Genomic DNA, 14,423 nt, shown 5'->3' with positions numbered 1-14,423 from the left:
GGTAGTGTCCAAACGTGATTATGTTCTCAAATTCAATAATTCAAGAGTTATTTGAGATTTTATGAATTTATGTTATACGTAGGGTCAATTTTATTCGATCTGTTTCCAGACAGACTAGCAATAATACTCTATGACCATAGAAATTTAAATATCTAATTACTTTACATGTGACAGGTATTTTCATTATCAAAGCTTCACTAATTTGATTTCACGAATTGAATTTCCGATATTCAAATGACAAAATTCTGGATATACTTTTCTCTAATTATGTGGCAAATCAGTTCTTTCCGGCACATTTTGTGGAACAAAATAGACGGGAACGGATTTATCTATTATTTGTCAAATTTGTGATACAGAAAACTGTTCAACCAACCAACATTTTTCAATGCAAAAATCACTAATAGATATTTATGGAATTTTCCGTCAATTTCAAAAAAAGGCAGTGAATTCGGGAACATAATGTTTAAAACTCGTACAGAAGGCTCATTCTACCACTCGGTCATTTTGAACTCTTGGAAGAATATCAATAAGTTCTGCACTTGTATTATAAATATCTTATTCCATATTCACGATGAATGCATTAGAATTATTGGTAGAACTCATCAAATTTTAAATCAGAAATTTCCTCATCTTCTTGAAAGGATGTTGCATACTTCATGAATATCCATTATACTGGATGGAGTACCTACCTAGAAGAAAAAAACCTCTACCTACCAAATGAAATAAAATCATGCAGGACTCCTGTGTGCCAATTCTATTGATATGAAAAAGCGGTAGAATACATTTTATGAATTCAGGAAAAAATCAGCGTGGTGATGAAAAGGGAGTAACAGAAAGTTTGAAACATCCTTCCGAATTGTCTTCTCGTCAATTGGTGATAAATGTGGATATTTCTGATTGAATGCTCGACAAGTTCTCGAAACAATTCTGTTGCATTCACCGTGGATATGGAATAGATCCAGAATTTCATTATTTGAATAACGGGGATTCATATCATCAAATTATAATCTACTAGATTCAATAATGAGTACACCTGTCACTTTGAAATAATTGAATATTTGAAACGCACTCTAGAAACAGATTGAATGAAATTGACCCTACGTATAACATAAATTCATAAAATCTGGAATAACTCTTGAATTATTGAATTTGAGAGCATAATCATGTTTGAACACTACCCTTATTTTTACCGTAGAATTCAACGAAATCACAAAAAAATAGGGTTCTGATTTGAAAATCGAAAGTTATGATCAAATTTTGTTCACAATTTTTGGCACAATATTTGAAACACCCTGTGATGATATTTTTCAAATTCAAGATATGCACGATATTCCAACATCATTCTAGTTTGTGAAAGTGAATTGAGTATACGCATAGGATATTCACAGTGAAAATAATTCACGTGATAGTGACTATGGAAATTCTCTCTTTTTTACGGTTTTTTCTTAATATTTTGAAAACTATGAGAACTAACGCAATAATTTTAGCAGACAGTAATTGAAAATAGAAATCAAATATTTTCATGTGAGCATGAATGGTGTGTTCTAGGAAAGAAGTCATATAGAATTCTACCCTAGAATCAGCATAGGATACCGAGTGAATCGTCTAAAATCAGCTAACGATACAAGGTTTCCGAAAAAAATCTTTCATTTTCTAGAGGGATACCCAGTGAAGGATCTACCGGCATAGTGACGGGGTCCAAGGGGCGGAGCCCCTTCGGCGAGCAGAGCGAGTATAAACTATATAACCCAGTTCTATTATCCAAAGAATCCCGTTTGCAGAATTTTGATTGCATCATTCAAATTTTGACTAAATGTTTGTAAAAATACAGGGTGTAAGTGCGAATAAATACCTTGATTTCTGTTAAAGTTACTGATTAATCATTTCAATTCTTAAATTGTTCGTGCATTTTGTCTCAAAAAATCTGTCATGCCTATTTTTCGTATGGAGTGCAATTAAATAAATAAGAAATAAGCATAAAGATGTTATTTTTTTTTGCAAACAAACCGCGCTCTATACGAAAAAAGGCTTGAAATATTTTTTGTCACAAATTTAACGAGCAATTCAAAAATTATTTTTTTCTAAAAAAAAAAGAGATGATTACCCGTGTGATGAATATAAAATTCTTAATTGTATGTTAATAAATGCGTAATAACCATCTATTGAAGCAAACAAAAATTATATAGCAATCTGTCACTTTTTTTCCATGTAGAATTATCCCCTGAAGTTTGTCGCACTTATTCACTAACACCCTGTTTAGGCTTTCATGTCATGACGAAGAAGCCCCGATTTTCCAGAGCTGCATTTGAACACAGTACACCCTGTTATACTGTTTTGTGTGATCAATAAATCACATCTCATGCATGAATTAATGAGAGCTCTAAAACTCTTGAGTTCCGTCAGTGCTTTTTTCAGTTTTTAGTGATTTTATCGAAGCCAATAGCTTCACATGAGAAATCAAGTAAAATCTACAACTAATTCTAACGTTCCAGACGAAACAATTAATACAACACTTTCCAAGAAGTCTAACATGAAACGAAAGCGATATAATAATTGTACAAAGCATTGTACTTGGAACGAATGTCCCTACATTCAAAAATTGCGAGTAAAAATAACCCCTCCTGTAATAACGAAAAAAAAAAAATTATATAAAGCTCTTCTTCTTTTCCGCTTCGTTCACTTCACCCGTCATACTTACGACCCATCTCGTAAGAAAAAGAAAAAACCTTAATCTAATATCCCATTGTCAACAAGGTCTCTTCGTCCGAGAAAGATGTACAAACATCTATAATCTCCGAATATCATCATCCTACTGTGCTCCAGAATCAGATAACTTCCGCCAGGTTGAATTTCCTTAAAAACCAAATGAAACGCAAACATATCGCAGCATCTACGACCAGACAATGTTGGCCGATATTACACAAAAATAAAATATTATGTTACCCAAGATTTGGCAATATGGTTGGCCATCAGATAAACACGCGTTTCATTCTTGTTTATTTGCCGGAACGTCAAAATTGGGATGAGAGCACTCGAGCGTACTCGAATTCTCTCTTTGAGGGAATATGACGAGATAGTTTTGGAGACGGGACAAAAGGTTATTGTGGGGATGTTATGATAATATTTGGAATGAGTTGGCCGGGACATTTTTGCGATGTTGGCTAAAAAGGAATGTCATCTTAGGTTTCGATCAGTTTTAACGGGTCGATGCACTCGATGTATCGGGAATATTGAATTGTGTTCGGGGATTTATCGGAGACGAAATATGAAGATGCATGTTTGATAATTTATACCTGAGTTTAACTTACATCTTGAAACATTTTTGTGTTTAATTCTAGTTCAATTAGATTTCATCGATATCACCCCGGTTGAACATGAAATATAGAGTTCCCAATATTTCAAATTTGCGTTTGCTGAATAATACTGAAATTTTTATTGAACTACTCACGACCAAACCCACATCCAGACTAAACTTGATGAAAATCAGTATTTTCTAAGGAACATCGATTTAAATCTTTTTGGTTCAAAATTTCGAATCAATGACTAACGAAAAGATATGGAAGTGGAAGGGATATTTTATATTTTGCCAAGTTTCCGATTATCAACCGAAGAATGTAGAGAAAACTCTAATAGAATTTTCACAGTAGTATTTAGTAGGATAATTATTGATACACTTATATTCATTTGTGAGATTCTTATGTCTAAGAATTGTCATTGAGAGGCTATATGGTTTCATGAATACATAAAGAGCTTATAATAATCTAGTTCGAAAAGTGTGGTGCCGTCTTGGAGCTCAAGTACCATTTATGGTAAAGAATTCAAGTCATCAGTTCTGGTAAATATTTAACCTTCTCCAGTAATCCCAAATATGCCACTTACAACCAGAAATCTTCAAGAAAATTCCCATTCAAGTCTCAAGACCTATTTGCTCGGTTACTCGAGTCACTTTGAATGGGTCCGCAAAGCCATTATGCCTTCGGAAGTATGCATTTCTTATAGTCAATAGCACACGTGTTGACAAAACCGATCTTTTCTCAAAGCTACAATTTATTATAACCCAAAGAGCACGGATTTCTTTTGGTTATTCTTCGATCGTGGAAACCTTTCGAGGTGTATTCGAAAACCACACCAACGGTCTTTGCGTGGATAACAACAAGAGAAAGGAGCCTTTTCGAACGTCTCGCCCTGACCAGCCCAATAACGCCTTTGTGATCGTTTGGTCCTGCCTCGCCTTTGATCGACTTTTGAATGAACGGGCCCTACTGACTCCGCCACTTTTCAATTGGGCTTTTTGTTGTTGCCTTAATTTCTCTTAAAAGGTCGATGTGTGGATGTGACAACGATATTTTAGACTGGTTTTATGCGATTTAATTGATGCTACACGTTCTCCCAACACCAGAGTACAATACAGGAGATGCTTTAGAATCCATCCCAAGGAGGAGCAGGGCGCTTTCAATTTTTTTCGGTTGGTTTTCTTATGTATCGACAATGAAATTTCGTTATAATATGATACAATAGAATTCCATTTATATAAATCGATAAATTATAACATGGTTGATTAACTTCAGACAGTACATCACTTGACAAACAATCAACGTCATATTAAAGACAAATTATTTGGGGTAGTCCAATATCTGAATGTTATGATGTTTCAATATTCATCGTAAAAAATGAGTTGAAAATCTGTCTTAGATCTAGCAGAATCAAAAAGTCTTAATTTCATCGGTTGATGATCTGTTTTTGCATCATCATAAGCATAGTTGCAATGTAAAATCCAAATCTCACGTAATCGAATGAAGTCTTCATCTTTTTTAAAGCGATCAGACATCCAATGCAAAATGCAAAGTAAAGGTCTCGGTGTTTTGTGAATTGTTTTGAGGTCTGAAACTCGGTCTGAAATAAATGATTCATAAAAAAAATATCATTGTATCATTCTGGTTAGCATAACGACATTTTGTAATCTATCTAAGAGGCATTTTCCTTATGATCAAAGGGATATGAGCAATAACGATGGGCAGAGTATTTCACTTTTTTAAAGTTGTGTCTTGAACTCTATCGAATATTTCAGGTATGGATAACGAATGGCTCTCCTGTTCACTCATCTTCAATAATTTGTTTCTTAAGAAGACTGCAATCTTATTGCATTCCTGTTGAAGTATGCTGTCAACATGATTATAAAAATCAATATGATAACCATCAAGGACACGGCTAGCTAAAAAGAAGGAGAATCCAATGTTTGGATAAATGTAAATCTGCTTACATCTTTTAACTTCTCCGAATAAAGGTAAGAACTTGATGATTATTCAGTATTTCAATTCGTGATGGTTTTTTAATTTTTCACACAAAGCCGTCAAGGAAATACCTGAAATAGACATTGTCGTCCTCAACTTCACCGATCTTTTCCATTATCATCGAATTGAAAGTAGATAAGAATCGGCCTCCCACCTAAGTACGTGTCTGTTTGAAAACATTTCTTTCTCGACTAGAATCGCGATCGGGAATTACATTTCAACCCCGGTTGGGCTTATCCGCCTTTTGGAGAATCGGGGGAGCGGAAAATTTTCAATTGTCACGGCAGCTTACCGTACGGGAATATGTTTCCTAAGTAATATCCTCGTGTGTAGCTGAGAAAACAAACAACCTACATCTTCTTATCAGATCATTCGGAATAACAAACAGTCCCATTTTGGCCCATTAAGTGCGTGAAACCATACGTGAACGGAGGATGAATTCGACGTGTACGGATTTCGAAAGAGCAAAGCAGGATGACTCCGTTTAGGTTGTACGCTTTGGGGTTTTCGAGATATAACGAAAGTAATTTTTCAAAATTTTGTTGAGATTAATAAGGATTCAATTAAACAAGGGGAATATATTACATTTTTGGCAATTTGAAATACATTGAGGGGGCCTTGGAAGCTTATTTACATGATAAATGTTATTTACGTGAGCTGTGCTCTCAAAAACAAATTATCAGTTGAATAAGACATTGGATATTTTGTAAAGAGGTTTCCAAGACTTTTCAAATGTGGTATCACCGGATATCTTGGAGAATTATTGTAGAAAAGGCTTTCTGATTGTGATGCAATTTCTTAATCGGTAAATTTTCGGATATCAGCTCATTCTTTGAGAAAATTAAAGAATAAATAGATAGTTACTGAATTGAAAAAATAGTTTCATTTTATTTTTTTGTTATAAGATATTGCGTGATGAGGAGAAAGCAACGAACAATGTCCAAAAATAGCAACGAGTTTCTTTTTCCCCAAAATGGGACTTTATTGTATTCTAGCGGCGCCGGAGACGAGACAATCCTAGAATTTATTGCGTACTCTCCGTTGTGAGGAGTGACCGGAAAATCGTTCGAAAAACGATTAAGACCGTAGTAGCGTCCGAAACGTGAGGATGAAAAAGGTGAAGCTATTAGTTAAAAAGCGTTTTGTCCGATAAGGTTGCTCTTAAACGTAGTCGGATCCCGGATTCGGAGAGAAAAGAAGAGAGACTAGGCAGAAAGCTATTCTAGATCTTGGATAAAGTACAGTATCCTATAACACAATAAACCTTTAGGTGGTTAGTATAGCGTAAAGTGATTTGCCTATTTTCCCTTTATGACGAGATCCGTGGCTGTATAGGTTTAAAATTGAAAGAAAGTCCATTGAAAGCATCGAGGTGCCCGGGGGCGATTGTGCCCCCTTTGTGAACGTCTTCACGGTTAACCGAACGTCGCCACCGATTCGGGCGTACCGAACAGTTTTGCGATTAAAGACCGTGTAATATCGTTTCATGCCCGCTTGTTTCTTTTTCTTCCGCCCTGTGGCTGATTGGCGGGCCACTTGGGAAACTCGAAAAATGAAGGACTGGAAAATTACTCAAGTGGCTTTTGAGCCACACTGTCTTCTTGAATGGACATCTTCAAATTACAATATAGAACTAAATTTTAGCATCTTTTTTATTCCATGATTTTTTCCATTGCTAAATCTGTTTTTTTCTGTTATTTTAATATGTAGGATCTATAGGTTCAAACGTATCAAAAAATCACCTATTAGACACTAAACATGCGTATACATAACATCATAAAATTAATTTTTTGCTCTTGAAAGAGCCTTATATGTAGATAAGTAGTAAATCCAAAAAAAAAATAATAAATAACGACTAGTTTTTGGGAATTAACGGAGTTTTTTGCCTATTAACGGACTCTACTCTCAAACATATGCTAACAGGAATTATACAATAACAGTTCATGATCAGGTTTAAATGTTTAAGTTTTTCAATTTTGGAATTTATGTTGGAAAATTGATAAAACATTTGTTCAATATATCGCTTTGCAATATAATGCTTGAATAACATTAGAAATTTACAGAAATTCTGTACCTTTATACCCAAATATAAAAAAAAACCTCATATGAATCATCCTAAAATACAACCATGTCGCGGTTAAGTTGGTGAGCAAAATCTGAATAGGACTTCAACATTATTTTTCCAACAAAATGATAAGTACTTACTATCATTAATCAGTTTGTAAGAAAAATCATGTAAAAGCAACAAAAAAGTTAAAAAAAAGAAAATAACTTGATCCTTTATTTTCAGTCTTCTGAACACAAGTTGAAAATCTATACTTCCTGGTCTCTTGATTTCCGAATATGTGCCTACTAAATTCAATGAATGTAGAATACTCAATTAATCTGTAAAGAATCGTGCCATCAAAAAAAAAAGAATAGTCTAGACTCTTCTAGATTATCCAAAAAATCATTATTTACAACAATAAACAAAAATGCTGGTAGTTGCTCGAACTCGATCATAAGCAGTACCTAATCTTCTTTTGTTTTTCAGTAAACGCAACTTTAAGTGACGAATCCAGTCTTTTTCAGAGCTATATTGTCCTAAAGGTCGAAGGGAAGGAATTGATGGAAGGGTCTTAGAGCATGGTTTGACCCCTTTAGGGGTTGGGTCACTAAGGGATCTCCCGGAAGTCGTTCCCATCTTCGATTTTGATGGACAATGTGAGTTCTGTTACTTGAGAATTAGCCAATTGCTGATAATTGGTTCAGGTCAGGGATGAAGGAAATCAATTGGATGAAAATTCTGCAGACGTTTCTATTCAAAACATCTTCATCTTCATTCAGGGTCTGAAAGAGCAATACAAGGACATTATACCACAATAAAGAATGGCCAATTTGAAACAAAAATTTTCGGGTGAGTACAAAATTCGGCTTATTGAGGATGGTTAGATATACTAATCGTGGAATCAGTACTATGGGGGGGAAAGGGGAAAGAAACGCGTTTTTTTAAAAGGGAAGAAAAGTTTACACTTTTTTCGACCGTTCGCAGGGAAGTACGAAGGGACGCAATAATACGTTTCGAAAGAGGAAAGACGGACATTTGTTACGGTACCGGGGTTTTTCGACAAAAGTACCCCGATTATTTTATAATAATTCTCAAACTCGACGAAAAAATCGATTTTCGTCGAAAAGTGAAAACTTCTAGAAACGAGATGGGGCGTAGGATAACGTCGGGACGAGATGTTTTGGCTCAATCTGATGCACGAAAGATGAACTGGAAAAGTAACGGAGCCCTTTTTTCGATTTTCGTCTTTGTTTTCTCGAAAAATTCACGCAAAAATGTGCAATTTTGGTAACATTTTGACGTTTCTCTTAAATCTGTGTTCCCCAATATCATCCATCGATGGCATTCAAAGTAGGAACGCCCCTAATTATAAATACGAAACGTCAGATGATATTCGACTAGAAACATTAAAATTTGGACGAATTCAGAGGAAAGATGCAAGAAAAGATGATTAATATACGATTTCTATCCTTTTTTCCATGTATATTTGGTGATATTTTCAAACGGAATCGTTTTGTGTCAATGGGAAACTTGATAAGCCAGAAGTCTCTACAGGAGTCATTTGAGGAGTTTTTAACGAGATATTCAAGGAAATAATAAACTACCACTGTATGTACCGCCCTTTTATGATGGTATTATTGCGTTTTGTTGAGGTTTTCATGGAAATTCGTCAAATTTTGAAGCATTCCGTTTCATGTGAATTGTCAAGGACAAACGTAAATATATCATTTCGGACAGATATTAGCATCCAACCTGAAGTAAGCCGGTAGGTAGAGATATTTTAATTAGATATCCTTTATATTTAACGATTTTTTAAACGAAAATCATGAAAATTCATCAACTTATAGAATTTCTGTCACCATTTATTTTGACATTTTTCCTATAAGAAGCACAAATGCACCTAATTATTCAAAGGCATTGTAGCCGGATCGTTAGGGATGCGGTCGTTCAAACTGAGGTCTCTATGGGTTGCCAGTTCAAGTCTTGCAGCAGATCATAATTTTTTTTTCTTATTTTTGCGCCAGTTATTAATTTTTATATTATTTGGCGGTGAATGCTTCGGAATATTTATATGGATCAATTTTTTTTTGGTCTATTGTGTGAATGATTTCGTAGTATACACATATAATTATGTTTTTCCGATTTTCAAAGTACATATAAGAATAACGATTATACATTGTTTTTTTTCAAGTTGCCTATTGGAGGTTTTTCGATAAATTGACCAATTTGAAATCTTAAAATGAAAGCGATTCCTACATTTCCATATTATACAGGGTGTACATTTTTCGAGCGCCAATTATGCTTTTCTGTAAAATAGAAAACTCATGAAATCTGAAAATTGAAATTTCAAGTTTGATTTCACATAATTTGCGAAATTATACGTGCGATGAATAACGTTTATACAGAGTGTACAATTTCCGAGTACCAATTTCCGAGATGTCTCTGGAGAACTGAAAACTTTTCTTATAGTTGACATGTTAGCTCTAGGTTATCATTTCATTGCATAATTCTTGAAGATATACAGGTGGGGATTGACGGTTATATACAGAGTGTATTATTTTCGAGTGGCTATTAGACGTTTATTCTTCTTTATCATAGAGAAAATCATTGAGGAAATATATAATAATTAATCAACAATTATACAGGGAGTAGAAAATTGGGATAACAATTTGATATTTGTGAAAAATTAGACACAATGAAATCTGAAAATTGGATGAATAAAACCCAATGGCTTTCGAGCAATAATGAACATCACCACATGGGAAGCTTTAGCAATTAATTATAAATAATAATTCAATAAATGAAATTTATACAGGATGAGGAATTTAGTGGCAATTAGATATTTCTGAAGAATTGAGACAATATAAAATATGAAAATTGAGAATTGAAGTTACAGCTTCTTTTTTTTACAATAGATTGGGATTTTTTCTTTTCATTTGTGTTTCTACAAGAAATTTATATACAGGATGTTTCATGTAAATATACAGTTTATACAGGGTTGAGTTGATTGTCAGTTGATACGAATTATTCGATATTATTCCAATCCTCAAATTACATACAAGATGCGCGTTACTCACGCGTATATTCAAAAAACCTTAGTATCTCGCTTTATTTTAGTCCGATATCGATTTTACAGGAGATATGGGAGTATTTATGAATGAATTCAAAGGTAGATCTATGGGCTATATTGATCAAACTAAACGGTAGATCTATGGGCTATATTGATCTACCTACAAGGTAGATCTATGGGCAACAATGATCTACCTACAAGGTAGATCTGTGGGCAACATTGATCTATATAAAAGGTAGATCTGTGGGCAACATTGATCTACCTAAAAGGTAGATCTATGTGCAACATTGATCTACCTACCTATTGATCTATGGGCTACATTTATCTACCTACAAGGTAGATCTACGGCGCGTACTAGTTTATTCTAACACCACTAACAGATTGTTCGTAGACCTCAGAGTTTTTGAGAATTCAAACTCGAAATTCGGAAGAAAACCGTGAAGATTGAATCTCTACACAATAATCGTAATAACTCCTGAAATATTGGTCACAACTCACAACCCTTAAAATAAAAACTTTAAATATAATTCAAGCTATGATCTAAAAAATATTGAGGTTTCAAGTCTGTATCTTCCGTTAAGGAGAGTTTGCAGCTGAAAGAAAATGATCAAAAATTTCAGTTTTAAGCTTACAATTTCCGAAATATAGGACTAACTGCAGGCATTTTCGCAACCTACGTTGTCGTATCAATTGGAAGATTGGTATAAATTTCTCATGTTGGAAATTTTTCGTTTTTTTTTAAGGTCCAGGTTTCGAAAATTTGTGTTATTACAGAATTGTTTCATTGAAATTTTAACGTTACCAATGAATATTCGGTATTTTTAAACGGGTCAAATTTATACTGCTAGCTCAGATAACTGAAGGGGACTGGGGGAATATCATCCTTGATCAAATTTTCATATCCGATTTAACCTTTCACTCCGATTTAACCTAGCAGTCAAATCAAAAACCCCGTTTTTGAAAATCTCACCGAAAACTCCAAACAAGCCATTGAATCTGAAAGCCGTAATAATCGAGAGGCGCCCAAACATGGCAAACCACTTACGAAACCCTCAAATATCTATTTACCGCCCTAATCGTCCCGAATTTCACAGAACTAATGAGAATTTTTCGCGAGTTTGCACGCTGGTCCCGGCCACAAAGCCCGGACACCTTCACGAATTTTCCCCGGTTCTTACCGGCCATTTTTCAACGTTCAAAAGGCCATCTGGGCCCATTCCGGGATCCGTCCACGGTCCGATCCGTGTACGGAATCGATTCGACGCGCAACGGTGCATTTCTGTGGTTCGTATCGATGAATGCGTTTTCTTAAATAGGAACTCGAATTCGAGGGAGTGCTCCGATTGTGCTTTTTCTATTTTTACGTTCTCGTTTTCCTGACGGAACTCGGATTATGGATGCTGCGTGGCTAATCGAAGGGTCAATTCGAATTTTGCACGTGTTCAAAGGGTCCTCGGGCGGTTTCTTAAAGCGGCGAAGGCAAAAGGATCGCAGTGAATGATGTCCGACATGAATCGGTACCAATTCCTTGGTCTTTGCTGCTAAATTGCGTCTGCTCGATCGTAAATCAGTTTGTTGGGGTAAAGGGCAGTTTGGACAAGAAAAATGACTTCAATGTTATCGAGAAACCAAAATTTGGCTCAAAGTAATCAACACTGTTTATTCGATCTCCTTTTTTGCAACATGAAATGTTTTCTTTGAATATGGTCTCGAATGTCTCGATAATATTCCCGAAAACGCCCTATCCGTTTTTGAGAAGGGTAATTTTTTGTGGAAAAAAGTTGGGTATATCAAAAATTGGCTCTAGATTGCCCCTATCCTATGCCTCCACTGAGGCATTGTAGAAACTCAACAGAAACATGAAAATTTGGAAATTCAAACGCTCATTATCCCAACTTGTTTCGAATTCATAAAAATAAAAAAAAAAGTTCAACAGCCTGTATCTCCGAAAGGATTCGAGATAGAAAAAAAATGTCCTTGAAAGAACTTCTTTTTTCAAGTAGAAATATTACTCCATAAAGTTATGACCTGGACTTTTGAATCAACCTTTATATTATTCATATCTTTGGAGATATAGAAACTCTTACCTATCTTTTCAATAGTTGAATGAATCTGCGTTGGCACTTACATGTGAATTTTTAATATTTTCGATTCATTTTCTGTAGTACCTATTCGTTTTAACTTGAAAACATCATCTACATATTGGTAATATCTGTGCTAAACTGTGTATTGGGTCAATTTTAATTTGATTGTTTACGAAGTCTTCAAACAGTTTATCTACAACTGCTTTTATTAATTATAAATATAAAAGTATTGAATTTTCTCATTTTACTATAGTCCAAACCAGAATTTCCTGAAAAAATTCTATAACGCTCAACATCTTCGTAAACATTGAATAAATCAAAACATTCATAATCGAAACTGTGTTATCCCGAAATGAAACCTGAAAAATTAGATTTTTATAAATATTTCTTATTTAATTTGTAAAGGGTATATCGTTGCCGCATAAATAGACAAGATAATCCGCTTGCGTTGTCGTTATCTCTCGATATTTTTTCAGAAAAACGCGGAAGGAGCCTACTAGGAAACGCGCGTTAAACAAACTTGTATGTTGATCGATCGATCTCGCTTATCGTGTTGACATATCGGCATCGCGGCATTATTTCCCCATCAACTATTAACTTAATGTCAACACCCTGTTTCAACACACAACCACGAGCTGCGTTTCGCATCGATTTCACGACAATTCCCCGAATTTTTTCGGTCATTTGCCGGAAGCCGCCCTCTCAAAGCCTCCTTTGCCTCGACAGAATAACAAATTGGCGAACAATAGCCATAGAACAAATTACGTCCAATCCGTAGAGGTGGAAAAGACGCCGCCTTCCGTCCTGCCTTTGGCGCTAAAAGAACAATCGAATGCGAATTGTCGGGACGTCGTAAAAAGGCCAACAATGATCCTATTGTTCATAGGCGTGTTCATCGCCTACCGACGGCCGCCGCAAGAAAAAGAGTATTGTTCGAGCCAAGTGCGGCACGTACCAACGAGAAGACCCGTTTTAATCTATGGTAACCTGTCGGACGAGAAATGACGGATCGGGCTCTCTAGATTCAACACTTTGATTTAATGCTGGAAGTATCTTCTGACTATTGTTTTGCGCTTGGCGATATGATTTTATCCAAATGCCACTTTTTCCGAAATATTCCAATTCAAAATCAACAAATGAGTGATATAATATCGGCTCTCTTAGAAAAAATCCCATTTTATAGTGTTGTGTAGAAATTGTACCGGAATAGGGTTAATAATAAAATTATTATCTTTTTATTTTTTCGCTATGAATAATGGAATAATCTAATCATCGAAAATTTATGCGTATTTTTAAGAAACGACTTCATTATTCCAAGCCAATTCTCTTTTATATCTTTTTTTATTAGTTTCTGGATTTTTTACATGGAGTGTTTCATTTTTGTTACCTGTCATTATGTCAAATTTCCTTCATAAAGGGTGTTCCAAAATTTGTACTATACGAATAAAAATGAGTACTGCTTTGTTTTTGAGATAATGCTCGTTTTTCTCAGTTAATATCATGTCATTTGTATTTTTAAAGCTATTCGACAGATATTTAGCATTGTCCGTGTAAATCTACAGACTTTAATTTTTTTTGCAACCATTTTGTCTCACTTTTTCTTCTCTGCAGAACTTTTGTGATATGTCACTGGTATTATTAGGAAAAAGGTTTTTGTTTCTTTTAGATTTTTTTTCAATTTTTCGATGTTTTCCTAACTGCTACTGTGATTTTTATTGGGGGTGAAGTTGTATCTAACTACAGAAGGTGACGTTTCACGTGGAAACACTCGAAATCTGAATTTGTCATTTCCGAACCTATTAGGCCAACATGTTTTGGCAGTTAGGTACTTTCAGGATCTGTCGAAAATCCCTTCTAGAGCCCACGAGTGTTTCTCACTTCGTTCCTCATAGCGACACATAATCCCTATGTGCGTAAACAACGCATCTGTC

General features: G+C 35.0%; 2 long non-coding RNA genes across 3 annotated transcripts in view; one reads left to right on the top strand and one right to left on the bottom strand.

Annotated features, from left to right (window-relative positions):
* The window catches only part of LOC123683410, a 53,127-nt gene that overhangs the window by 10,039 nt on the left and 28,665 nt on the right, over positions 1 to 14,423 (bottom strand). The window lies entirely within an intron of this gene.
* LOC123683411 overlaps positions 4,952 to 14,423 on the top strand; it is a 48,839-nt gene continuing 39,367 nt past the window's right edge. For both annotated transcript variants that reach the window (XR_006747977.1, XR_006747976.1), the window contains exons 1-2: positions 4,952 to 5,284; positions 7,825 to 8,187. This is a non-coding gene — a long non-coding RNA (uncharacterized LOC123683411). The remainder of the gene's footprint in view (positions 5,285 to 7,824; positions 8,188 to 14,423) is intronic.

This window comes from Harmonia axyridis, chromosome 6 (assembly GCF_914767665.1).
Source record: "Harmonia axyridis chromosome 6, icHarAxyr1.1, whole genome shotgun sequence".
NCBI classification, from domain to species: domain Eukaryota; kingdom Metazoa; phylum Arthropoda; class Insecta; order Coleoptera; family Coccinellidae; genus Harmonia; species Harmonia axyridis.
The sequence above is the reverse complement of the archived record's forward strand: the minus strand, read 5'-3'. Positions and strand labels throughout refer to the sequence as shown.